The sequence below is a fragment of the Panthera pardus genome, unplaced genomic scaffold (genome assembly GCF_024362965.1).
Source record: "Panthera pardus isolate Hobbes unplaced genomic scaffold, ASM2436296v1 HiC_scaffold_16, whole genome shotgun sequence".
NCBI classification, from domain to species: Eukaryota; Metazoa; Chordata; class Mammalia; order Carnivora; family Felidae; genus Panthera; species Panthera pardus.
The window spans coordinates 93,228,262-93,253,084 of record NW_026526721.1 but is presented as its reverse complement, the minus strand read 5'-3'; the positions used below and the strand labels follow the sequence as shown (position 1 = coordinate 93,253,084).

Sequence of the window (24,823 nt, the reverse complement as noted above, 5' to 3'; positions counted from 1 at the left end):
TTTATTTAGTTTTGAGAGAGACAGAAAAGATAGACAAAGCGCGAGCAGAGGAGGTGCAGAGAGAGAGGGGGACACAGACTATCAGCACAGAGCCTGATGCGGGGCTCGAACTCACAGGCTGCAAGATCATGACCTGAGCTGAAGTCTGATCATTAACCAACTGAGCCACCCAAGTGCCCTAATATGTAGTACTCTTGATTCTACTTGCCCTGCTGTGTGTGTGTGTGTGTTTAATTATCACTTTCTTACACACTACATAACTAACTTATTATGTTCATTGTTTGTTTCCTTTTAGTAGAATGTAAACTCCAGGAGGACAGGTTTTTTGTTTTTTTCCCCCTCCACCTGTGCATTGGTGAATTTCCAATGTCTGCAACAGCATCTCACTCACAGTAGGTGCTCAGTAAATTTGGTGATTAAATGAAACAACGTGTGGTAGTTAGATGGTGCTATAAATTGATGAGACTCATTTCTTGGATCATGTTTTCAGCTTTGGACAAGTGATGGGACCTCTCTGGGTAGTTTTGGTTGCTCCATCTGGTTTGATGGGATTGAATTTGTAAACTGGGCTGAAGGATATGGCCTGCAGATTTTGTTTTCTGACCTTACACAGTGTTGTTTGTTCTTGAATTTGGAAGCAACACTTAAAAATTAAGGGATTTCACCTAAAATGAAATTTCTGAGCGTTCTTGGACATTTGGCAGTGTGGGCCTGCATCCCTGCATGGTAGTGAGGCCTGAGCTGAGCTCCCTCTTTAAAGGGGCATTTACTCCCCAGCTTGTAGCCGTCCCCATGTAGCAGGATTCTTGCACAGAGAGGCATGATACTGAGCCTTATCTTTCCAGGAAGCAACTTTATTTGTGCCGGCAGGGCTCAGTTGGGTTTCTCACCAAAGAACTGAGCCCCCAACGCCATGTGGTGTAGTTTTTTATATATTTTCTACCTCTTTGTCTCCCATACATAGTAACACACAGACATGCAGTCTGATTAAGTAGTCTCCTGTCACAAGGTCCTGAGGGATGTTGTCACGTATGAATGCATATAGCCTTAAGGTTTTGTTCTGTTTTTTCCTTAGGGAGGGGACCCTACCACACCCATAGATAACGAAGCTGTCTGTTGCTTTTTACCATTATGTACATACTTTTAGCTTTTCAATTTTTTAAAATATTTTTTTAAGTTTATTTTGAGAGAGAGAGAGAATGAGCGGGGAGGGGCGGAGAGAGAGGGGGACAGAGGATCTGAAGTGGGCTCCGTGTTGTCAGCACAGAACCCAATGCTGGGCTCCAGCTCATGAACCGTGAGATCATGACCTGAGCCGAAGTCAGCCGCCTGAGCCACCCAGGCGCCTCAACTTTTCAATTTTTAAATGTAAAGACCTATTTCTCTCTAGCCATGTTTTACAAAAGAGGGAAAAAAGCAAACTGGACCACTTTAGTCATTGACGTTACGTCCTTGGCTTTTGTAGTCATTTGAACATCGAACATCGCAGCCCCTTGATGTAATGTTTGTCTAACATCTCTCTCTTTTAGGTCTAGCCTTTTTATGATTGTAGCTGTGATTGCTGATGGTATGCAAGGGGGAAGAGATAGCTGCTCTGACTTAGAGGAATGAACTTCAGTGCTTTGACTGTGAAGTGGCCGCATGGAATGTGGGTCTGGGGAAAAAATGCTTCCTTTGTTGAACTGTTTGTTAATGCGTAATTGGTTCAGATGTTGAAAGTGCATGGCCACGTTGTTTTGTGCTCAGGTACTGCGTTAGAAGGGCCCTAAAGGTGTACGTTCTCCATTTGTACATTTCCTGTTTACTAGAGAGACTATTTTCTATTTGTAGTGGTGGCCTGGAATGCAAAAGGTTGAGAAAAAAGTTTACTGTTTGGGAAAAGCGATACTTCTTCCAGGGGAAGTGAATGTTGTAGGTTTCTTTTTGCATTGGGGACTAGGAAAATTGAGCCTTGGATCTCTTTGGTAGAAAGAACAAATGGCATATTATCCCTAGGGGAAATTCGAATAACTAGACAATTTCAAACCATGTTTAATGTGGAAATGCGACTTATATTTTGATATTACGTGGAGGAAGAAGATTGTGCAGTCAGTCCTTTAGACTTGTGAATGGCTTGTTTGATTATGGAGTTAACCAGTGGATCCAATTTTCTTTGACTCTTTACCAAAAATTTGGGCTAAGTCCTTAGGTGAAAAAAGATAGAGATATCACATAATTTCATTAGGAGAGTTAAAAATAATTAGATAGCTACAGCAGTATTACCCAAAGAATATTATCTGATGAACCCTAGCTCTTGAGACAAGTTTGTGTTCAAAAAAGTTTGACCCTGGAGCGATTCTCAGTGTATATTAGTTCTGTGAAGTCTAGTATTAAAGAACCTCTAGCTATTCAATCTAGAGTTTTCAGGTTTGGTTATGGTAGAATTTTGTTTTCACATAAGATATATTAGTACAAAGCAGCTTATTTGTTCCATTTTATATACTTTGGAAGTTCCCACCTGGATGGATTTAGGAAAAAATAGATACATGTAGTTCGTTTCCGCTTCCTTACAGGTGTATCTGTTTCCTTCACTTTTCCTTGGGTTTGCAATTACTTTTCCTCCAGGCTACTCCCAGGGATATTTTGCAGTGACTTGGTTAAAACTGTAGACTCCAGATGGAATGTAGAGGATACTTTTGAGTCTTCCTGTTTGTTTAGAAAACAAATCTCTGTATTGACTCCCCCTCCACCTTTTTTTTTTTTTTTTTTTTTTTAAGGTAGTGTGCTTCTAGTTAAGACCTATAATTTACTGTGCCTGTATTGTAAACTACCATTCTTAGGCGTGGTCATCTTTTCCTTGTGTGTGTCGTTTGGAGATTTCCTGTTATTAATGTAGGTAATACTTGTTTTCTCTGAGAGCCTCAGTAGTTGACTGGTTTGGGACTTGCAGATAGAAGCTGATGGAGGTCAGGGATGGGAGGAGAAGGCGGGAGGATAATTAACCGCTGAAATTTGATAAACGAGAGTTGGTGTATATATGTGTGGGTGTGGTAAAGAGCTTCTAACTCTGTTGTTTCATATATATATATATATATATATATAGTGTATATAGTATATATTGTGTATATGTATTATTGAGAGATGGTGCAAGTGAGCTTGGGCAGGGGGAGAGAGAGAAAGAGAGAGAGAGAGAATCCCATGAGGGACAGAGTGGGGGGAGAGAGAGAAAAGTGGCGCTCTGCTCACCAGAGGGGCTCGTGCTCACCCAACGTGGGGCTCAGACTCACAGACCTTGGGATCATGACCTGAGCCAAAGTCAGATGCTTAACCAACTGAGCCACCCAGTTGCTCAAATTTCCTTTATAAACTTAGGTAGAAGATATGTTCAGAAATATGAAGTGATTGGAGAGACCAGAGACCTTACCCTTCCCATTAATCACTGGTGTGACCTCTCAAAAATAAGAGATGGATTAGATAATCTTGAAAGTGCTGCTGTTTTAAAAACAAACTTAAAAATTCATTGCAAATTTTAAATGCTGAGATTGATTGCATTTTTGAAATTAGTGTAGGTTGTAACATGCTAGAGGGGTAATCAAACCCTCGTGGTAGAAAAGCTCATGCCGACATAAAAAATATGATTTGGAGTCTTTGGTATTTGCCAGGGGCTACAAGAATTAAGTGATTCTGTATTTGTGACCTTCTTATACCTTGTGAAAAAGCTGAAGGAGAATTTGAAGTTCTAGGCAGACCGTATTCAGGGATGTTCAGGCCATCGCTCACTACATACAGCAAGAAATGATAGTCTAGTATATACCACTTTGCCTTCAGATCTCGAAGTTTTTACCATTCATCAAACAACCATTCAGTTTCAAAGTAATGAGAAGCTTAGTACCAGAGAAGTGCTTGCCTCATCTTGTTCTAGAAAAAGCTGGCAGCTTAAAAATGCTTATCATTCAAGGTGTGACCTGAGTGAGTGCTGTACGGCTATTGTAATTTTTCGTTAAAGAGATGTGGCTAAGCAAGTACTTTCCAGGGAAAATTCCTTCTAACTAGACCTTTATTTAGGATTTATCCCACATTGCTGAAACTGCTGTATTGGGATCCCGGAATCAGAATTAGAAGGGAATTTGAGATCAGCTAGTCCAGCCACATGATGTTGCAGGTGTACGTAAGCTCTGAGAAACCTAAGTCACACAGCTGGTGGATAGAAGAGAACTTGAATTAAACTCCAGATATTGGATTGCCACTGAGATCCTCTTTGCTCATATTATGTAGAGTTTAGGCAGTGTGTCTGGCGTGAGAATTTCTTATGAAATATTAAAATAATTTTTTTCTAATGTTTGTTTGTTTTTGAGAGAGAGGGACAGAGCTCGAGCGGAGAAGAGGCAGAGAGAGAGGGAAACACAGAATCGAAGCAGACCCCAGGCTCTGAGCCGTCAGCACAGAGCCCGATGCAGGGCTCAAACTCACAAACCGCGACATCATGACCTGAGCTGAAGTCAGACGCTTAACAGACTGAACCACCCAGGCGCCCCTCTTATGAAATGTTTTAAAAAATTGGAATATAATCTACATATAGCAAGTTAGAGATCTGCATCTTCAGAGGTATATTTTGAAGTGTAACTGATCGTGTAAAAACCCTTTTTAAAAACTTTACAAAAGATAGCTGTCATGGAAGAGAGTATGACCTCATCATTTGCGTTGACAGCATTCTCTTAGGATATGAGTGATGTTTGTACAGAAGGTATTAAAAAATAGTATTTTTACTCACTTATCCAGCAGTTAGGCTTTTAAGATATATATATATATATATACATATATATATATATATGTGTGTATATATATATATATACACACACACACACACACACACACACACACACACATATACGTATATATCTATATACATCTATATATCTATATCTCTCTCTCTATATATATATAGATATAGATATAGATGTATATAGATATATATAGATGTATATATATATAGATGATGGCCAAATAATATTCAGAGTTCTGGTTTAAGTGAGAGGGAAATATGCTTTATTTTTTTAAGTGGTTTTGTATTTATTTTGAGAGAGGGAGTGAGAGGGTGGGTGTGTGCATGCCCACATGCACGCATGTGGGAGTGGAGGAGGGGCTGAGAGAGAGAGGGAGGGAGAGAGAGAGAGAGAGAGAGAGAGAAAGAGAAAGAATGTGTGAGAGAATCCCAAGCAGGCTGTACACTGTCAGCATGGAGGCTGACCTGGGGCTTGATCGCAGGACCTGTGAAATCGTGACCTGAGCAGAAATCGAGAGTCGGGTGCTTAAGCGACAGAACCACCCAGGTGCCCCTGGAAATAAGCTTTCTTAGGGACTGAATAGGCGTTGGGAGAGAAGTGATTTGTCTTGGTGTTGCATTTCATGGAGTTAGGATTGAATAAATAGTATTTTCAATGTGCTGTGAGTTACTTTTATTTTTTAAATTTGTCTTTTTTTTTTTTAAAGATTTTTATTGTTAAGTATTATTGCTACACCCAGTGGGATGTCGAACTCACACCCTGAGATCAAGAAGTCACATGCTGTACCTACTGAGCCAGCCAGGCGCTCCTAATGCTGTGAGTTTTTTAAACTCACAGTAAGTAATTTCCATTGGAAATTAGTAAAGTAAAAATCAGTTCTGAACAAATGATTTCTTTTACTAATTTTTATTTCCGAATTAAGTATATGAATCCAGAATATACAAAGATGTCTTTTATTTAAAAAAAAAAAAAATTTTTTTTAACATTTATTTATTTTTGAGACAGAGAGAGAGAGAGCATGAACAGGGGAGGGTCAGAGAAAGAGGGAGATGCAGGCTCTGAAACAGGCTCCAGGCTCTGAGCTGTCAGCACAGAGCCCATCGCGGGGCTCGAACCCACAGACCGCGAGATCATGACCTGAGCCGAAGTCGGACGCTTAACCGACTGAGCCACCCAGGAGCCTCCAAAGACGTCTTTTAAACTGTATGTTACAGGAGGATAATCTAGAACTAGGGGCAAGCTGTTTTACCACAGAGTTGTCTCAAACCCTGGAAAAAAGACGGTAAGGATTTATCAGGGGTAAGGAAATTTTCTTAGTGTTGGAGACAGAGTGCAATGTGGTGCAGCTGTCGGCAGAGGTTTGGAGGCTCTCCAGGGGACCGTCAGTCCTGAGTCGTCGGTTGATCGAAGGTCAGGGGTAGCTGGCGACCCATACCACACACGAGGTGAATGTCAGGTTTACAAAGCCCTCAGCAGTGTGATTTCAGGTCATAATTTCAATCATAGCAATATCTTGATACCTTTGACAGAAGGATCTTGGAACATTAAAAAAAAAAAAAGGATTCCAATGAGGCTGTCGTGTAAAGATCAAGGACAGGGAGGTTTGAAAATCTCACTCTTTATTACTGAAATCTTAGCTCAGTTACATAGTTTTAGCCAAATGTGCAAAGCTGGATGCACAGGATACCCAGGAAATGTTTGGACAGCCGAGGGGATGGACGGCCAGATCCGTCAACTCGTTTTTTTTTTAACGACTTCAGTCACACATGATTTCCACATATATCATTCATTTGTTGTAGTGCTCGGGGTGTGATAACTGTCAGCTGTGATTAATGAAATGAGTTGAGTGGGTGTACTTAATCCTAAGTCTTTTTTGTTGTTGTTGTTTTTATAGTTATAAAACTTTTTCTTTATTGAAGTATAATTACGTACAGTGTTACATGGTTCCAGGGATACAACATAATGATTCGACAGTTCTATACATTACTCCATGCTTATCATGATAAGTATGGTCATCATCTGTCACCAAATGTTTTTATAATCTTATTGACTATATTACCTGTGCTGTCTTTTCATCTCTGTGACTTACTTACTTTGTAACTGGAAGTCTGTATCCCTTAATCCCCTTTGTCTATTTCCCCATCCTCTCACCCACTAATCTGAAGTCTTAATTATTAGAAGTTGCTTAACAGTTTTTTAAACATTTTTATTTTAGAGAGAGAGTGTGTGTGCAAGTGGGGGAGGGGAGAGAGAGAGAGAGAGAGAGAGAGAGAGAGAGAGAGAGAGAGAATATCTCAAGCAGACTCTACATTAAGCATGGAGCCTGACATGGGGCTTGATCCCACAACCCTGGGATCATGACCTGAGCCAAAACCAAGAGTCCGTTGCTCAACCGACTGAGCCAGCCAGGCACCCCTGCTGAACAGTTTTTAAAATTAGTCACTATTGAGTTATCAGATACTAATATTGTCGGCAATGTTGAATGAATTAGAGGCAGAGACCAGAGACTTTCTGGATCCTTCTAACCCAGCACCAAATATGCCTCTCTTTTGCCACCACAGTTCTTGATTGAGGAGAACGCCCAAGTGGGAGGGTCCGTGGTGCTTTTTCTAACCAATGGGTGGCAAATATGTGACATGGCTCTCCTCCCTCAATTTCGTAGCCTTGGCAACCCTCTCTCATTATCACGGAACTGGTGCAGTGAATCTTTCTGAATACTGTACTGAATTAATTGGAGTGGGCATGTGAAAAAAAAAAATCTAGGGCTCTCACCAAACAGCATATGGTATGAAGCTGGAGAAGGATTTGTGCATAGGGACACCAACATAGTTCTTGGTAGAATCAGAATAACCCAGGTGTCCTGATTCTCCAGTGTAGTATTTGTTATCACTTTGCTTTCTCATGTAGCAGGATAGGCTTCGGAATATGAGTTGATACTGTTACTTAGGGTCCAGCACAGAAAACAAACTAAAGCATTCTTTACCTAGTTTGGTCTAGGTACTGAAGAGAATGCGGTGAATTTAATTTTTCACCCCAGTAATCTCTTCATCGTCTGTGAAGAGTTTGAAAAATAACTTAGCAAAATGAGGCTGGGATTGGGGAACCGGGGAGAGGGAGTAGAATATAATAAAACACTTCTGAAGTACTTGGGAAATTTTTTTTAAGTAGCAGTTGCTAGAGGTACTCGTGTGTCTTATCTGTTAAGTAGAGCAGGTAGGAGTCCCACTTGGCAGTGCTTTTGGAAGTTTCAGCTGCATTTGAATTTGCTCTTACAGATGTTTCTTTTTATACATTTAGATGGGCCTTCCCTTTCCTCAATTAATTTGAATTACCAAGGTTTTATTCTATGTAATGTTAAAATGTAAAAAGACAGCACAATCTGAAGAAGTGGATATTTTCTCTTAATTGCAAGCATCTGAAAAAATATCAGAAATTACAGAAGTCAGATATTTTGTAGATTTAGACATGGGCATTGTAATCTCAAGTACTCTGTAATATCCTAGCATTTGAGAGAGAGAGAGAGAGAAAGAGAGAGTGAGAGTTTGTCTGTGTGTATGTGTATGTGTACACGTACAGCCCCCTGTATTTCTGTTTTGGAGCATCTTGGATTTTAGCTTTACAAAGTTAACTTTATCACTGTAGTTGCTGGAAGTAAAAAAGGGCATACTTGTACCTATAAAATGTGATCCGAAAGTTATTAGCTTCTTCAAAAAGTTGGCTTTTATTAGTAGGATGCCTTCTGACACACATTTTCATGTGGCATTTGTATTTATTCATCTCGACAAGAGTAGTCACTGAAGAACAATTTTCAAAATTGTGTTGCTTCCAGTAATATTACCCGAGTGCTCTGGCATTTTTCTGACCTAGCGCTGTGTGGGTGGGTGGGGGACTGTAATGAATGGCTGTAGCCTGCCGCAGAGAATACGATTGCAGATGGACCACAAGATGGGCCAGTTATCTTTGTTCATTTCATGCCATGGAATGTACCTCTAACCTTAGATGTACCGCTGTCCCTCAGATGCTGTCATAAAGCCATCATTACTGGCAGAAAAACCAAAACACATCACAGGTGTTTTTGCCACGAGTTGGTAGTGTTGGAAAAGAAGGGCAGCAAACATCGTATGTCAAACAGAAGCAGTGTGGAAATTACAGGTCTCCCCACACCGAAGATTTGTGTGGATACCTCAGCAAACCTAGAAGTCTGTGAATAGACTGGAGCTCCAGGAGTGACTTCTTAGGCATCAAGGAATTTGTCAAATACCTGAGCCCTTACCATATGCCAGACTCTATAGCAGTATCTTGAGGACCTTTAAACACGTACACATTCTCCAGCCTTTTCAAACAAATTCCTCAAATAATTTAACTTCTCCATACACTAAATTAAGTAGGGGAAGAAGTTGCACAAGACACATTATTTGGAGGTAACAGGCGAACTGAATGGAAGAAAGTCTGCTTATCGAGACTTTCTCTGGAGTCTCTCCTCCGAGAAGCTCAAGCTGTCAGATAGGGAAGGAAGTCTAGTAGTCGATCACCCTCGTTTCACACTTGAGGGTATGAATGTCCAGAGGGTTCTTAGTAGAGGTCATCATGAATGGGAGCAATCCTAAGGTAGTTTTAAGCAGCAGGTAAGGCCTGGGCAGAACAGATTGATGTCCCAGGAGGAGAGTACCAAGAGCAAAGGTTGAGTGGGCGCACGCTCCCCAGAGAGTCACTGATTAGGAGGGGTGGTTGTGTAGGCCGAGTAGGAAATACATTCAGTAGGGTGGGTGACTAAAGTAGATGTATCGGGCCTGAGAAATGGTTTTGAGGAACTGAATATGATACGAAGTCTGTTTATATACAGCGTTGGGAAATGGCTAGAGGGGTGTTAACTTGAGCGCATTTTATGACTTTTCTGGGGTACTTAGTAAACATGTGCGTCCTCCTCCCTCCTGCCGAGGTAAGATATCTAGGCCCCTCCCTCCAGAGATTCCGCTTCAGCAGCTCCGTGGTGGAAGGGAGAGATCTGTATTTTTTAAGTTTTATTGAGATACAATTCACATGCCATACCGTTTACTCATTTAAGACGTAAAATTCAATCTTTGTAGAACATATTCATAGAATTATACAACCATCACGACACTCAAATTCCAGAACATCTTTGTACCAGTCAGCTGTCCCTTCCGACTCCACCCCCACACCCAGCCAGCCCCAGCCAGCCACCAGTCTACTTTCTGTCTCTAAAAGTTCACCTCTTCTGGACATTTCATGCCAAGGAAACCATACAGTATGTGGCCTTTTGTGACTGGCTTTTTTCAGCTAGCATACATAAATCTATTTTTTTAACCCACAGACATGGGTGTTTTGGGACTAGCAGAGAATTGCAATCTGGGTCAAGCAAGCTAACTGGTGAAACTATAGGCAAGCTCCTTAGCACACTCTGTTTTAAGGTTGATGTTGTAGCATGTATCAGTACGTCATTCCTTTTTACTGCCGAAGAATATTCCGTCATGTGGCTGTACTTCATCTTATTAATTTATCCTGAGGTTGACAGATGTTTGGGTAGTTTCTCCTCGGTTGGCATTTATGAATAATGCGGCTCTGAACATTTGTGCGGAAGCTGCATTTCTCAGCAGGCGCCCCACTTACTTCCGTCGAAGGGTTCCTGCGTCATCCTTGGAGAAACACTCGCCCGAGTGGTTAGGGCTGTGGGTCAGCTCCTCCCACAGCGTGAAATCCGTCGTTCTGCATCCCTTAGCGGTGTTACTCTGGCCTCTGCTCCAAGAATCACTGGTTTTGAGCGAGCAGTGACTTAGCGGAAGTGATGTTCTGGAAGTGAATTTCTTGATCTGCGCGTGCGGGGTAGAACGGATGGAGGGGGGCGGTGCATAGAGGGACGGTGGGCAGAGTAAGCCGGTTTCAGGTATTTCCAGGACCTAGAAGTGATTTGCTTTAGTTCCTAAAGGAGGGTGCTGCCGCGTGTGGTGGTGATGATGGAAAGGAAGGGTCAGGGATAACATCCTTCGTCAAAGGAAGAATTCCTTTTATTGTGGTGATTTTAAAATGTTCAACAGTTTATGCTTTTCACTGACTCAGACACAGGTCTGGCTAATCCTGACCTTATCTATTCCTGTCATCCTGTTATTCCGAAGAAACGTATTTTTACTGACTGTTTGGGAGAGGAAATCCTGGGATAACTAACTGAAGGATATAGTATAATAAAAAAATTCTGACTTATGATATTTTCAAGCCTCTGGTCTGTTAGAGATGTTTAGATAATTGTACAAGTCTGAGTCAGAACTGAACTTTTCAAGGTTCCTTTTTAGACTTAGGATTCTCTGATCTATCTTGGAACTGAAAATCGCTTCTAGGAGGTTCACAGTCCTCACCATCACTGCTGGTCTGCCCAGCTGTGCCTCAAGTGAAGGGGAAACCACACCTGTGAGCTAGTGCACAGCTTTAGAATATGGGGCCGGCACAACCAGTGGCCCATGTCAGGAAGTCATAGAGGTGTGTTTTATGTAATAGAATTGTCATTGACCAGATATCCATTATCCGTTTCTCATTTTTCCATGAGATTCTTTGACAAATACTATGAGATCACCTCTAAGATGCTCTGTGGTCCATATACTCCCCCCCCCCCCCACCTCGTGACAAAAGCATCATAACAAGTATCAGAACATGTAGATAAAAGCTTCCTCCTCCTCCTTCTCCTTTCCTCACTATAATCATTGTGAACACTTTACGGTATATTCTTCTATTTTTTTTTTTTTTCCTGTGTGAAAAATAAACTAGTCCAAGTTTTGCACAAATAAGACCATGGCTTAGACCTTTTATTTAACATGTGATTCCTTTACGTCATTTCCCTATAAACAGTGGATTGTGAACATATTCCTTTATTAACAGATTCATTTCTACAGCACTTAAAATTAGTTTTCTGTTGTATGGATGAGATAGTTTCCAACTTTTCACTATTGTGTCCTGTGATGATATATGTGCTCAGACTTTATATTAAGATATTTTAAGTCACATCAGAGTCTTTGTCACTTCGATTCCCTGGTAATAATTTTCCTGGCATCAGTATGCCTAGATGCTCGGGGATAAGTGTTTTGGGGCAACCAGAACACTTGATTCCTGGCATATGTATTCTGCTGGGAGGGTAGGTTTGGTTTATAGTTATGAGAGATGTGTTATGAATAGTTAACATAAAACATCCTATAGCTCTTAGGAGGTAGAGGATAAAACTTTACTTTTTAGAAACCTGTATATATATAAACATGGAACAAAGAATTGAATTTACAGTGATATGTGGGGACCATTTACTTGATAATTCTGTTTAAATACTTGTACACAATCTAAGAGTATTCTGTCGCTATGCTCTGATACCTTCTAGAAAGCAGTTAATGCCTCTGGCTGCACACTGGGTTAGGTGCACGTTGGGCATGTGGGTTAAATATGTTTTCCCTCCCCTATCTTTCTGCCAAAGTCAAGGACCCTAGAAGAGGATTTTACTGCCTTCTCTGAAAATGTGATTTTTAGGAACCAGTCCTTACTTATCTTTTAAAGTTGACAACGTTATTGTTATGATCATGAAGTATCAAATAAAGATTGGTCTGCACTGTGTAAATTGTAGCCCTCCAACTTTATAGATTTCATACGGATAGAAAAAAACTGAAGTGAAGCACATCACCTCTTAACAGTGGATGTTTCTTGGTGATAGGATTCTGAATAATTGAAACTTCGTTCCTGCTTTTCTGTATTTCCAGATTCCTAGAGTGAACATGTGTTGCATGTTATAATATATGGGGATGAGGGAATAAAAATATGGGACAAATATTTTTAGAAGGTTTCACATGAGGGAGGGTGCGGTGGAGAGAGCCCACGAAGATAGGAGTGGGTGGGTACTTTTCCACTGACAAGGAGGCCTGCCAAGCCTGAGGGAACTCTCCGACTCCACCCTGTACTTTTCAGAGCCAGAGTTTTTGAAGTCCTTTGTGCTAGTTAAGGACTAGCATAGTTAGCACAGCTAAGTAAGTATGTAACAGATTTCTATTATTAGTTTATCTTTGCTGAGTCTCGTTTGATTGACAGAGAGTCCTCCACCCAGAAAGTTTGATTTATTTTGGCAGTTGGAAGAGGATTTTTTGGAGTGCTTGTTATCTAAAAAAAGTAAGGCTGGGGAACCTGCCTTTCCCCTACTCCCTTTAAAACAAAACAAAACAAAACAAAAACACAGAAAACTGTTTGGGTTGGTCCTGGTGAGCGGGCCTAATCTAGGGATTACTTAGCAAGCATGACCCGAGGGCTGGTTCTATAAATGTTACCGAATCTATTCCTTAACCGTGTGCAGGTTCTTCCAGTGCCTCGGCCCACAGTTCCGGTTGATTGGTGGAAACCAGTTTTGTGAGACTTGGGTAAGCCCATACCCCTTAGGTCTACACTTTATGTCGGACAGTGATTTGAAAGCATTTTGAGTTACAAACATTTAAACAATCACGCGGAGCAAAACGAAGGGGATTACATCAAGTTTCTAAAAGCTAACTTTTATCATTATAAAAACTACAGTTGCTCATTGTAGGCTACTTTAAGAGCTATAGTAAGTACGAAGGAAAAATATAGTTGACTCGTCATTTCGTTATCTGTAGGTTAAACGTTGTCTACATCTTGACTATTTCATTTCAGTTTTTTTACATAAATAGATGTACCTTTGGATTAAACATTGTGAGCATTTCCTCCTGGTATTTCTGGTTTACTTCTTCTGTCTTGCAAAAGTGACTGCCTGTGGCTAGTAAGTGGTGTTATTTATGGTTGGCATGGGTGCAGATACCTTTTATTTTTACGGTGGCTGCCTTAAGTATTACACTTCTAATAAATCCATGTATGTGTTAATTGTGATAGTCTTTGTTGCTGTGCCCAAATTGATAGATTATTAGAGCTGGCAGGGACCTTGATGATGGAGGTCAGTACTTTAATTAGAGAAATGAGGAAAACTATCCAGGAGGGTTGCCCTTTGCCCAATATCATTAAATTATTTAATGGTCTAAAAATATTACTGTAGGAAACAGCTGTTACCTCTCTTTTGCAGGTTGAGAAACTGGGGTATTGAGAATTTAATGAACACATTTTTTCAAACAACCAGGTTGTGTTTTTTACATGCTTGGGAGGAGAAAGAATTACCAGTAGTTCAGTAGTTTAGCATTGAATTGACAAAACCTGTTTATTAACTGCATTTTGCTGCCCATATTTCCTCCCATATTTGTGCAGAAGTCATTATTGATACGATGTCGACAATGCCTGCTTTTCTATTAGAAGTTAAAATAATAATTTTTTTCCTTTGCAGTTAAACAAAATGGTCAATATTTAAGGAATCATAATTTTCAGTAGAGATAATAAAGTGATTTTTGAAGCTTTGATATTTTAAAGTCCATATTCCATACTGACACTTTTCATTTGGCTTTGAAAAGCAATAGACACTTGGAGTGTTTTACAGTTTGAGAAAAAAAATGTTATGGCTGTGTGTGTGTGTGTGTGTGTGTGTGTGTGTGTTTGTGGGTTTTAATTTTTTGAACAGAGTGATGTCCTGAAAGATAAGCTAGAAAAATGAAACGGAATTGTTCACCGTTTCAATTTCACCTTGGGAAGAACCGGGGCGGTGGTTGTGGGCAACACTAGCTTTGTTGACCCTGAAGTCTAGGCAGTTAGGGCCTGTGAACGTGGCATTTGCAGGGTTTCACTGGACCTGCAGCCTTGGAAAAGCTCTCTGGAACAACCAGAGGTGCTGTTAGCAAGGCCCGCTTCCTGTGTGAGTACCTATTGTGGAGCCCTGCGCTGAATGGGAGGTTTGTGAGAAGTGGTTTCCCACCAGCACACAATGCTGCCCCTGGGCCATGTAAATACACATTCCACTCAGGGTCAGCCGAACAGGGACTGGCCAGGACGCCCTTGCAGAGAGAAAGATATTTTGGAGTTCCATTTATTTATAGTGGCCGGTGGAAAATTAATAGGCTTATTAAATCTATTTTTAAAAATAAAAGGGAAGTCTCTTATCTAGTATTGTTTGTTGCATGCAAATCAGTTAGCCGTGCTGTATTTTAATTTTACTAATTTGTTGCTCTAGGAGATGAATGCCACTGTCTTACTGATTTGTCTATATTTGAAACTTGAGTTTCTTGTTGTAAGAGTTCTTATGCCTCAGAAAGATTTTTTTGGATTCTTTGATGAAAGACATAATAGGCTGAGGCAAAAGAAAATAAGTTAGTGACCCTAGAAGATACTAGATCAAGTTGTCTCTGGATTTAGAATGACGGTGTTGAGCAGTAAACGAAGGTCTAGCGATCAGAGCAGGCACGATTCTTACTTGGGAATGGCAACACAAATTTTTGTCTTTATTCCTTGGACTTGAGATCTTTTAAAAACCATTTAAACTTTTGTTAATAAAACAGAAAAGTAAATTCAGGGCAACTGCTTTGTTCTTGCAGATTATCTGACCATATACCAGGGTGGCTCAGTCAGTTGAGCATCTGATTCTTGATTTTGGTTCAGGTCACGATCCCAGGGTCGTGGGATTGAGCCCCGCATTGGGCTCTGTGCTGAGCATGGAGCCTGCTTAAGATTCTCTCTCTGTCTCTGTCTCTCTCTCCCCCAATTGTGCTTGCTGTCTCTAAAATAAATTAAAAAAAAAAAAAAAAAAAGATTGTAATGTCTAAAATTAAAAAGAGAACAAATTAAATACTAAAAATCCTAGAAATCTTTCCTTCAAATATCCGGGGCCTCCATAAATAGTATTCATTGTAGCTCATTTGCAATCATAAAAAAAATCATCAAGATCAATCATATTGTACAACCCCCAAAGGAAAAAACCGAGGGAACTCATGGGTATTTTTCACAGCTTCATTGTAAAGTCCAAGATCAAAAGGATGGTTATCTTCTTTAAACTGGACATAAGATACACACATGATGGTTGCCTTGGCTCTTAACTCTTCCAGCTACTTCCATGATTCCAGAGATTTCTTCATCAAGGGGCTCCATCAACTCAATGGTCTCATGTTTTCCCTTCTCCATCTGAAAGAGTAAACATTTTCCCAGTAGAATGACTCTTTTCCAGCCTCCCTACAAAGCAGACCAGCTGGATGAGGAACTGAGCTAGCATGCTGGCCTTATGTGTGACCTGGGGAACTTCATCATGTCCACGATGATTGTTGTGAGCTTGATTATTTGCTTTGAGTACAGGGCATGAATCTGATCAGGAGAGGTTGAATGGGAGTCCCATCTAGCAGGCCTGGATTTACTGGAATCTGGTCCTACCCTGTTCCTGACCTCCAGTTTTGCTGACCATCCTTGCAGAGGGGGACCTGGCCCTCAACATCCATTTTCTTATCCCGCCAGCCTCCTGTTCTTACTTCCTTCAAGATTTTACCAAATGAATGTGTTTCACCAAAGTGATTTATTTATTTATTTTTAAGTTTATTTATTTATTTTGAGAGAGAGAGAGAGCTAGCAGGGGAGGGGCAGAGAGGGAGGAGGGGAGGGAGGGAGAGAGAATCCCAAATAGGCTCTGCACTGGCAGTGTGCCCCTCCCCAAAGTGCTTTAAAGAGTGTAACATAAAGTCCTAAAGAGAGAAATCCCTGCTAGAATTGGATAGCTTTTTGCTTGGATTAATAATTTTGTTCAGAATCTGTCAGGTGAATTGTGAATATACAGACTATAATATAAGGACAGCCGTCTTTGTCTACTAGAGAGTGAACTTAAAATTTTCTTCTTTTACATCGAAGCAGCTTAGTTTGGTGCAGTAGTTCTCACAGTGTGGTGTGGGGGACCCTTTTGTGGGGATCATGAGGTGAGAACTATTAATAACCCTAAAATGTTCTTTGTCTTTTTCATTCCCATGCTTCTGAGTTCTTCAGTGACATGAATGGCAATATTTTTTGGTGTGTCTTTCATGCATTGTCATTATGGGAAATACGAAAATTGAATTGGAGAATACGGGTTTTGTATCCGAGTTGACATTTAAAATTGCTTTGCTGGAAAGATTTTGACATCTTAACAGACTCCTCAGGTTTAGAATTTGCATGATTTCAGATTAAAAGTATCTTGCACTGAGCAGAACCTAGGTGTTTATTAAATGAATAAATGTAGCCCCCTTATATTTTCTTAATAAATTATATTAGTGTAATTAATGATGTCCTCCTCGTTCACAGGGAGTGTTTAGAATATAGGCAGGCACCATACATTCAAACATTTAGATTCATCCACTTGCACGTAAAGCATGTGGATAGGAGTCATTATTTTCATCTAGGAAAACCAACCTCCTTAATGCTCTGTGGTACGTGACAGTTTTTTTTTTTTTCCCCTTGAGAAGAGGAAAATAGTTTTCCTAAAGAATTCCACATTTTTGTGTTTTTTAAAAAAATGTTGGTCTAAATTAGTAATGTGGTTGCATATATTATCTCATACTAAAATTTTATAGTAATAAGTTAATCTGAAATAGTAAATAGATGTTTCCTTACATGAGTCTTTGCACCTGCTAATTTGTTTCTTTGCGAGTTTTGTCACTTCATGTGGACTTTCTGTTTCAGTAGGTTTTAAGCTCAAAGAAACACCTGGTGTGTGTTTTGTGTTTAGTCACTTTAAGTGAAATACCAAGTGGCTTATGAGAATGTCATCAATTGTAGTGATTCTTCAAGAAATAACACCATGCTGGTTTTCAGTGTATCCTATAGTATTCTCTCATTGACACCCACCCCCTTCGCCTTAGAGGTGGAGAAAAGAATGAGATATTAAAAAAAAAAAAATTGAACCAACATCTACGATTGTTAATGAAATGTCAGAAATCTTTGAAATACATACTTAAGTATAAATAGACAAAACACCAGCGATCTTAATGGTGCGGATTGTTTTCCTTATAAAGAGTGTTCTGTGACATCTGTTTACATAAACAAAACTGGGTATGTAACGTAAACATGGTTGAATTCTATATGAGCTGATTCAAGAAACAATTTTAGTATCCTCCTGGCTGATCAGAAGTGAAGATTGAGGTAGGGGGCATGTTTTGAAGACAAACTCCTCTTCTGGAACACTTAAGTCGAGAAAAGAGGCCACAGCTGGGACACCAAATTTAGACACTGGAGTTTATCTCCGATGAAAGGGTTCATAGAGCATGGAGGTCTGTTGACTCTGTGTTGTTTCATCAGAAGTATCCAGCTTGGATTTTGTTTTAGTTATCCAGTGTAACATTTCACTGCAATACTGCTTAACCCCGTGCCTGTATTTCTAGAATCCTAGGATTCTAGTACAGTGACTGGCACACAGTGGGTGCTCAATAAATATTTGTTCAGCCAACAGATGATAATTTTGTTCAGGTCCTTTTGTAATGCTATTTTATGTTATTTTATTTTATTTTATTTTATTTTTTTAAACATTTTTTTAATGTTTATTTATTTTTGAGAGAGAGAGAGACAGAGTGTGAACGGGGGAGGGGCAGAGAGAGAGGGAGACACAGACTCGGTAACAAGCTCCAGGCTCCGAGCTGTCAGCGCAGAGCCCGACGCGGGGCTCGAACCCACGGACCGTGAGATCGTGACCTGAGCTGAAGTCGGACGCCCAACCGACTGAGCCACCCAGGCGCCCCTGTAATGCTATTTTAGAAAGTATCTTTCAACTAAGTCCTTTTGAGATATTGAAAATAATAGAATCTCAAAACCCTTTGTACGAAAGGCCTTATTCTAACCACCTCATCAATAATTCGGTCAGCTGCTTTCTTGCTTTTGTGGTTAGTCCTGGCACATCTCATTAACAGTCACCATGGAGAGTATCACTCTACTAGTTTAAAATATGGTTTATGCAGGGGTTTTTCCCCCTCCCTGGTTAACTTTTAACCATCTGGACTACATGCTAATACAATGAATTTGCTTAACCTTCCTTAAGCTACTTTAAAAATGTTTTAAAAATTATTAAATCTGTACCTTGGTAAGGATACATCAAAAATTCAGAGTTGTTGCTGTTGTATGGGGAGCAGTGGAGGATAGGTGAAAAATGTACTTTTACTGAGTGGCTTTGAAAGTTACTTTTTGAATTTTGTGTCATGTGCTTGTTCAATAAAAAAAAAAAAAAAAAAAAAAAAAAAGGAAGGGGTGCCTGGGTGGCTCAGTCCGTTAAGTGTCAGACTTCTGCTCAGGTTGAGATCTCCTTGCTCATGGGATGGAGCCCTGTGTTGGACTTTTCGCTGACAGCATGGAGCCTGCTTCAGATCCTTGGTGTCTGTCTGTCTGTCTGTCTGTCTCTCTCTCTCTGCCCTTCCCCTGCTCATGTGTGTATGTGTGCATGCTCTCTCTCTCTCAAAAATAAACATTAAAAAAAAAAATAGAAAAGAAAAGGGGGTGCCTGGGTGGCTCAGTCCATTTGTTAAGCATCCAACTCTTGATTTCGGCTCTGGTCATAATCTCACAGTTTGTGGGTTCTAGCTGACAGCACAGAGCCTGCTTGGGATTGTCCCTCTCTCTCCCTCTCTCTGCCCCTCCCACTGCCTCTCTTTCAGAATAAATAAACTTAAAAAAAATAAAAATACAGTTGACACACAATAGTCTATTAGTTGCATGTGTACAACAGTGATTCAACAATGATGAACATTGCAAAACACCATGATAATGTTTTATATAATTTTTAAAGCCACTAACCTGTGAATTCTGCATCAGCTTGTCCACTTTGTGTTTCCTTGGGAGAATCTTGAATGTTATAATCAGTTGGCTATTCTTACCATCACTTTCTATTTGAGTCTCCTTGGGCAGATTACTCAATAGTTGCTACATATGTAAAAGAGGAACACCGCCCACCTCACATGAATATTGTGAAGCTGGATGAGCATTAGTGCGAGGTGGTTCACGCAGTGCTCTTGCCAACCCCCCCCCCCCCCCCCCCCCCCCCCCCCCCGCCCAGGCTAAAGGAAGAGCTTCGGAGCTCTTCTTCTAACCCTTTCCCAGAAAGCAGTCAATTGTTTGGTGCTTGTAACACATTTTTACCCCCAAATAAAGGGTGTTATGTGTGGCTGTTAGGTACTCAGTGGTTGCACAAATGTGAACGTAATTCTTAATACGTTTGGGGTTTTATTAAAGGGGAGTCTAGAAGCCATGTTAAGCACCCCTGTTACAGATGCAGAAACAGATGCAGACAGCCTGTGCAGGAATACCCTGAACCACAGAGGACAGGCGGTGCTGTGGGGGTTTCAGGCAGATAGTGGTGCCTGAGGGCTGGGTAAGGAGTGAATTGCGGGTGCTGGGAAGGAGAACGTGTCTTCTGACTTCACATCTCATCTCTTTCTACCTTCTCATGCAGTTTGGAGGTAGGTGGTATGGTGGTGGGAAGTCTTAGAACTGGAGGGGGCTTTAGAAATGACCTTTCCAGGGGTGCCTGGGTGGCTCAGTCAGTTAAGGGTCCAGCTCTTGGTTTCAGCTCAGGTCATGATCTCATGGTTTCATGAGTTCAAGCTCTAACAGCACAGAGCCTGCTTGGGATCCTCTGTCTCTCTGTCTGTCTGTCTCTCTCTCTGTCTGTCCCTTTCCCACTCATGCTATTTCTGTCTCTCTCAAAATAAATAAACTCAAAGAAATGACCTTTACATTCTTGGACTATAGTTTTCTAGACTTTTCTTCAATGCCCTATAGAAAAGGATATAAAGAAAGAGCCATACAAGTCCAAATTTCATTGAAAATATGTATTTTCAGTTACCTGCATCCATGGATAAAGTATGTGGGGAAAGTTAGGTTGGATATGTGTGTAAATAAGGGCTCATAGCTTTGCAATGTTTCATTGCAGGTGCTAGAGTGTCATCCTTGGGAGGTCAGATTTATTGTGCTGAGTGTAGCTGGAGTTGAGGTGTTCTAATAAAAATGTCTAATTACATATGTAAACTTCAAACAAAGCAAACTTCAAACTTGAACAAACCAAACAAACATTCGTTAAGCTTTTGTTTGTAGATGGGTCCCCTTTCCTTTTAGCTAATATTTGCAGAACTGAGTGGTTACGTATATGCGGATGTGGATCTCAGGTCCAGAGACTGTAGATATACAGTGCTGTAATTTTTTTTCCTATAGGTTTTATATTTTTTTGTTTTTATTTTTTATTTTTTATTTAAAAAAATTTTTTTAATGTTTATTTATTTTTGAGACAGAGAGAGACAGAGCATGAACGGGGGAGGGTCAGAGAGAGGGAGACACAGAATCTGAAACAGGCTCCAGGCTCTGAGCTGTCAGCACAGAGCCCGACGCGGGGCTCAAACTCACGGACCGCGAAGTCGTTTGCTCAACCGACTGAGCCACCCAGGTGCCCCGGTTTTATGTTTTTTTAAAGATTTGGGACGTATTGAGTTATGGAAGCAACCTCTGTATTATTTATGGAGAATTATAAAAGTAGCCTCAGATTAGTATAGTGTTTACATATAATCTGTAGATATATAGACTCCCCTTCCCCCGCCAAAAATGGTGCCTTCTATATAGTAGGGTTTTTTTTTAATGTTTATTTATTTTTGAGAGAGAGAGAGACAGAGCATGAGACAGAGCATAGGGAGAGGCAGAAAGAGAGGGAGACACAGAATCTGAAACAGGCTCCAAGCTCTGAGCTGTCAGCACAGAGCCTGATGTGGGGCTTGAACTTGGGAATGGCAAGATCATGACCCAGGCCGAAGTCAGATGCTTAACCAACTGAGCCGCCCATGCGCCCCTGCGTAGTAGTTTTGAGTTCAGACATGGGTGTGCTTTGCCATTTAGGCAAAGGCAAATTGAAAGTACACACACACAAAAAAACATGTATGTATTCTTGAAGGCAAGGCCTATATATTAGACAAGTTGGCATCCCTCCTTGTTCCCCAGATCACAGTGGACAATTCTTTTTTACTTGTTGCTTAAGCCATTATTTATTTTAATCCAGGGAGGTGGTGGTGGTTTTAATCTGAACTCGATTTCACAGGATTTCTTTGTGGATTTAAACACTGCACCTGAATGTCCTGTGTTTATACTTGGATGCAAAAAGCAAGAATGTTTTTAAGGCTGAGAACTTTTTAGACGACCGTGATTTAACTTTGCTAATGAACCCATATCAGACAAGAAGACAAATTCCAGACAATTTGTGCCTCAACCAACCAGCTGGGTGCATACCTACAGGTACTGCTCATGTCTCAAGAGGTTTTTCTGCTTGAACAGTGATCACCCCTCCTCCTTTCATTCACGTGGCAAGCCGTGGCAAGAGTCTTTCTTCCACAGCTGTGTGGAACTCAGCTGTAAAATTAGATTTCATTGGCATAAAAACACAGTGATTACCATCGCTGTTTGCTCAATACATTCTTTTTTCCAACATTTTACTTAGATCCTTCCTCCCTTTTATGCACGAGGCTCAGGTTCTACTTTCACAAGTAAGAGCAACTATAGGTTTTCAGAGTTTGAGTAAGCCTCTTTCTAGCTTGAGTTTAATCTGTGTTAAGTCAGCAGTGGTGTTTGAAAGTGTGGTCTGTTAAGAGCAGAAAAGAACCTTAAAGGCTAATCTATACTCTTGTCCTTTTATGAAAGGGGACATTTCAACTTCAGAGTAAATGGGCAAACCCCGGATTAGAACTCAGACTTTGCAGTACCTAGTCCTGGAGTCCTACTGTAATGCTTTTTACCATAACACACTGGTCCTTTGAGCTCTTGATAGCCAAGGGGCTGTGAAAAGTTTGGATAAAAATCCATAGTCCCTCTCCATATCCTTCCCCCCCAACCCCCCAATTTAATTTGATTTATTAAAAAGCAAAGGGGAGTGTTTTCCTGTCTCCAGGTACCTTTCCAGTCCACGGTACGGGAGAGGTGAGGGCAAGAAAAAACACTAAAACCACCCCAGCTTTCATACGTCCAGGTTTGTAAATGGCCACATGCTAATCTGCATGGGCAGAGCCAGGCGCAGGGAGCTGGTTTCATGTTGCCGAGAAGGGAGAGAAAAACTCTCCTCTCATAGGCGCAGGGAGGTGGTAAAAACAGATGTGTGCTGATCGATGGGCAGATTTTTCTCAGCTCCAGAGGTAAAGATGATTGCAGTGTTTCTGTTCTGTTTTAATCGCTTTTCCTCCCCTATTGATGCTATTGGTGTTTCCATAGTTATTATTAGAAAGCTGTTTCTTTCTAGTTTTGCTCTGAAGGCTAGAAATGACAACCATTTTCAGAGTTTCCAGGTCTTGAAATACCGGTCCAGGGGTTTACCTTTTAAAACCAGTGTGGAGCCGTAAGGAAGGAGGTTTTTCTGATGAGGAAGATAAAATAACAAATGATACTTTGACATCGTATTAGTTGTCAGGAATGTGTACAGCTAACTTTTTTCCTTCTCTCGCCTCCTCTCTCTGAGCTCTCTCCCTCCTTCTTTGTCTTTGTGAATCTTGCTAATAAAGCTTACAAAGGGAGACCACACATTAGGAAGTTGTCAGTCTTTTGACTGATGGCATATGGGCATAAAGGCCACCCATATGAGACAAGGTTCGTGAACATAGTTTTTCTTTATTTCTTTTTTCTCTGCTCTGTGATTCTCTGTCATAATCTGACTTTTCTACATTTTGTTTTGTTTTGTTTTACTACAGCCACGGCACAGACAAATGTAAATCAGCTGCACAAATGTTTGTCATAATAAATTTTTATTAGACTTAGCCATTTAGAAACTTGTAATCACTCATAAAGCATTAGCTACCTGATAGTTACATTGTTGTAAAAGAATACAGTGATTTCTTAGTTACCTCGTAGCACCCTTTTGCCCCAAACACAGCTTGGTAAAGTAAACCCCTCCCCCCCCCTTCCATGATTGAGTTAGTTTGTCCTTTTGTCTTTCTGACTACTGCTGGGGTTTTTCTTGCCTTTGCAACAAGAAAAAGTTGCTTTTTCTTATTAGTATTGTGTAAATGGCTAGAACGTTTCTCTGGTACGTTTGTAACAATTTTCTAAAAGCTGGCCCACAGTGTTAGAAGTCAATTGGTATTTTTAGTAGAGAAGGAAATTTTCTTGAAGGGTGAATCAAGCTATGGTTTTACTAATGTACCCATGACAGCATTTTTCTCTGGCTGTAGAACAAGCATGTTGCAGGCAAAATGTTTACATGCTGTTTAGATTATGTGAATGTGATTGGTTAATCTCTGTTTTATTGGAAAAAATACAAACCTTATGGAATCACAGTTATCTTCAGTGGCATGAATTTTGAAGAGTATTTATTAGGCCAAAAAATCAATCTAATTAGTATTACTTAGATTAATATTTTAATAAATATTAATAATTAACATTAATAAATGTTAATTTTAATAAAAATTTAATAAAAACTAATTACGGGTTAATATTTATTAGATTATTTATTTGCCCAATTGCTTTATAAAAAGTTCCTGTAATTGATATGTTTTCATCAATGTCCCACTCATCAAGGAACCCATTTGGTTTCTGAAAGTGCATTTTAAAATGCAGAATGGAGGCGAAAAGTTAATGCTGATCATGTGCGTTCTTCTTATTGGTTTCCTCACCGCATCTGCTTTTTAGACACTTCCCTAGGATCGTCTAGAAATCGGTCAAAAACAACGTCAGAGTGTAGGTAAAGTGAGCCTGGGAGCCTGTGCCTCAGGGCCTGACTTGAGATGTAACTCAGAGTCCCCTCCTTCTCCTGCAGCTGTGTGGGCTCCTTTGGTTCTGAGGGTTATACTTTGCTCCTTTTGGTGTCGTTACGTTTCTTTTTCTCTTGTCGTCTGAAACTAATTTGTGTACTGTACTGCCAACTCACATTTTGAATTAATGTAAGGAAATTTGGGTCATCGGCCCATGGAGTGAGGGACCAGGACATTTTGTTACTAATTTGAAGGCCAGGTTCACCAATTTAAAAACTCTCCCAACAGCGATTAGGGCTTTGGTTTTTTCAAGTTAGAAAAGCTTCCTAGTATATAATTGCTTTCTCTGGCCTTTGGAAATGGATCTGCGGTTCTCTCCTGAGAATCCAGTTTTTCATGAATTTGGCCAGTGTGTTTCTTGGTATAGGCTGGGGCCAAAATACCATGGAAAACCTTTTTAGACTTGGAGTTGGGAAAGCCAAATAAGAGGAA

The 24,823-nt window shown here is 40.4% G+C and overlaps 1 protein-coding gene and 1 pseudogene across 6 annotated transcripts in view; one reads left to right on the top strand and one right to left on the bottom strand.

The window, feature by feature from the left end:
* Window positions 1-24,823, top strand: part of FNDC3B (fibronectin type III domain containing 3B) — a 358,808-nt gene that overhangs the window by 46,693 nt on the left and 287,292 nt on the right. Inside the window, exon 1 of one of the 6 annotated variants that reach the window (XM_019463184.2) lies at window positions 22,699-22,783. The exons of 4 other annotated variants lie outside the window; for them this stretch is intronic. The gene's annotated coding sequence lies outside the window, so the exon portion shown is untranslated. Of the gene's footprint in view, window positions 1-22,698; window positions 22,784-24,823 lie in introns of those variants that run through there. One more of the 6 variants, XM_019463181.2, reaches the window with a different exon arrangement.
* Window positions 15,481-20,469, bottom strand: LOC109275106 (replication protein A 14 kDa subunit-like; annotated as a pseudogene).